Consider the following 3,290-nt stretch of genomic DNA (forward strand, 5'->3'; position numbering starts at 1 on the left):
GCTATTCAAGCTCCTTTGCGGGCTCAAGGCGTCCGACTGCTGAACAATCTGGACAACTGGCTCGTCTGCGCGCAGTCAAAGGAGCAATTGGCACAGCACACAGTGATGGTTACAGACCATCTTCAGCAGCTAGGTCTGACGGTCAATTCAGAAAAGAGCCGCCTCGTGCCGAGCCAACAGACCGAATTCCTGGGTCTGCATCTGGACTCAGTGTCCATGGAAGCGACACTGTCGACACAAAGAGTTGCCTCGATGGAGTGGTGTCTCTCCTTTTCAGGTTCAGAGAAGCAGTCAGCATGGAGCAGTGTTAGCGCATGCTGGGGTTGATGGCTGCCGCCTCGCAAGCCCTTCCTTTGGGCTTACTACACCAGTGACCTCTGCAGGCCTGGTTCAATGCCTTTGCGTTGCATCTGCGGAGAGACAAACACCGCAGGTTGAGGGTATCCCAGACCTGCTGAGAAGCACTACGCTGGTGGAAAGTTCCATCGAACATCCACCAAGGCGTGCGCTTGGGTCCCATCTTCCAGAGGGAAGTCATCAAGGGGCATTCAGAACAGAAAATAGGAGGCACTTTTCTACACAGAGAATTGTGAGGGTCTGGAACCAACTCCCCAGTAATGTTGTTGAAGCGGAAACCCTGGGATCCTTCAAGAAGCTGCTTGATGAGATTCTGGGATCAATAAGCTACTAACAACCAAACTAGCAAGATGGGCTGAATGGCCTCCTCTCGTTTGTAAACTTTCTTATGTTCTTATGTTCTTATCACGACCGACGCTTGCAACCAAGGTTGGGGAGCAGTCTGGAACGGGACAGGGACCCGTGGAGTGTACCTAAAAAAAGTATTCCTTTTGTTATGAGATAAATTTGCTTTGTTACTTAAATTTGCAGACGACACAAAAATAGGAGTGGCAAACACTGTTGCAGCAGCAAAGGTCATGCAAAATGATCTATACAGCATTCAGAACTGGACAGACACATGGCTGTGGCAATGTGTCCCGCCCCTGTGTGCATTTCTGTGTTATATGTTGCGTGTGGTGTGTTAATGTTGGTGTATAGATATGGCTGCACGGGATATAAATGGGTGTGTGCAGCACGAGTTATTTAAAATGTATAATTGTATTTAGGCACGAGGATTGCACTTCACTTCACGTGCATTTAAAGTATTTAATATGTGAGCATGAGGTTGCACATAATTAATTCACGTGCTGGGATTCAAGTGAATAATTAATTTGTAATTGAATCCCGGCACAACAGTATATATAGATGCACGTTTCACTCACTCGGGGTTGGGTGTTCGGTGAGTAGTGAACGGGAGAGAGAGGAGAAATAACGTTAAATATTAATAACAATTGCTATAGCGTGCTGGTAGGACCAGCACGATACTTGTTTGTTTATATATACTCACCGTGTTTGTGTGTCTGTCCGTCCACCGTTTGTTAAGTGTTAGTCCGTTTTGTTTGTCTGTTTTATTTGGCCTCAAATGCCGTGTCCTGTCTTCTGTTTTGTTCAACCTTTTTATTTTCTGTGTGTTAATAAAACGCTGAGCGCTGCAGCGTCTCAGATTCACTGCAACAACTGTCTGTCTGTGTGATTCTCTCTGGCCTGAAGTCATCCCTGCAGCTAGCCTGTCACAATGGCAAATGACATTTAATAGCGAAAACTGTAAGGTACTGCACGCAGGCAATAAAAATGTGCATTATAAATATCATATGGGAGTGTCACAAAGAGGGAACACCAGCACCCTGCCCCTCTCCCCCTCAAAAATTTTCAGGGGGTTGAGCCTGTAACTCCTTCCCTTCCGGCTCTTGGGGCTGAACCAGCAGGCATTTTCCCTCTGCTGGTGGCTTGGGTCCTAGAGTGGGTGGCGTCAGACCAGAAAGGAATACACAGAGACGGTGGTTGTGATGATGAGCCGAGTGCAATGGCTGCACTCAGCGTTTAATAACAAAATAAAAGGTTTAAACAACGGAATACAAAACAGGACACTTCACTTGACGCCAAAATAAACAGACAGACAAAACGACTGACACTAAACAAACGGTGCACGGACAGACAAACAAACACGGTGAGAACAAACACTTATCTTGCACGTTTTTACTTTTAATTACTCCTCTCTCTCTCTCACCCGTTCTCCTCTTCCGAACACCCAACCACGAGTGACTAAACGTGCATCTATTTATACTGTTTGTGCTGGGATTCAATTACTAATTAATTATTCACTTGAATCCCAGCACGTGAATCCATTACGTGCAACCCCGTGCCACACATTATACACATCGTGCCTAAATATAATTATACACTTTAAACACACGTGAAACACAGACCCGTTTATATCCCGTGTACCAATCTATACACCAACATTAACATACGCACCATACATACAACACATAACAAGTACAATACACACAGGGGCGGGCACTTTGCCATATATACCCCCCCCCCCCCCCCCGTGCAAAGCACACATGGCCTCAACGGCCACCTCCCCCCTTAAATACCCAGCAGTCCAGGCCAAAGTCTCGGGCTGGGAAGGGAGGCTTCAGTGGGCCCATGGCTGGAAATGCTGTCAGCTCCCCTGCCGGTAGTGGCACGGCTGACAGCATGCTGGTCCCGTCCTGCAGCGAAAAAGCTGCGGGGGCAGGTGGTCCCCCGACCTCCCCCTTCTTCGTAGCCGGCAGCTCCCTCCTGTGGGGCTCCGGCCACAAGAACTCCTGCAGCGAAACTGCTGCTGGGGAAAGTGGTCTCCAGACCTCGTCCCCCTTCTTCATGGCCGGCAGCTCCCCTTTCTGGGGCTCCGGCCACCGTACTCCCTGTGGAGGTACGGGCAGCAGAGGCAGCTCCTGCTCCTCTGCTCCGGGCGGTGGTGGAAGCAGAGGCAGCTCCAGCTCCTCTGCTCCTGGTGGTGGTGGAGGCAGAGGCAGCTCCTGCTCCTCTGCTCCTAGTGGAGGAAGCGGTGGAGGTGGCGGAGGCAGAGGCAGCTCCTGCTCCTCTGCTCCTTCCGGTGGAGGTGGCGGAGACAGAGGCAGCTCCTGCTGCTCTGTTCCTGCCGGTGGAGGTGGCGGAGGCAGAGGCAGCTCCTCTGCTCCTGGCGGCGCTGGCTCCCTCCGCTGTGGCGGCTGGGCTGGTGCGCGCCGTGCTGCCTTCAGCAGCATGAATAGAGGCTGCTGGGGAACACCAGCACCCTGCCCCTCTCCCCCTCAAAAATTTTCAGGGGGTTGAGCCTGTAACTCCTTCCCTTCCGGCTCTTGGGGCTGAACCAGCAGGCATTTTCCCTCTGCTGGTGGCTTGGGTCC

This window comes from Acipenser ruthenus, chromosome 33 (genome assembly GCF_902713425.1).
Source record: "Acipenser ruthenus chromosome 33, fAciRut3.2 maternal haplotype, whole genome shotgun sequence".
NCBI lineage: Eukaryota > Metazoa > Chordata > Actinopteri > Acipenseriformes > Acipenseridae > Acipenser > Acipenser ruthenus.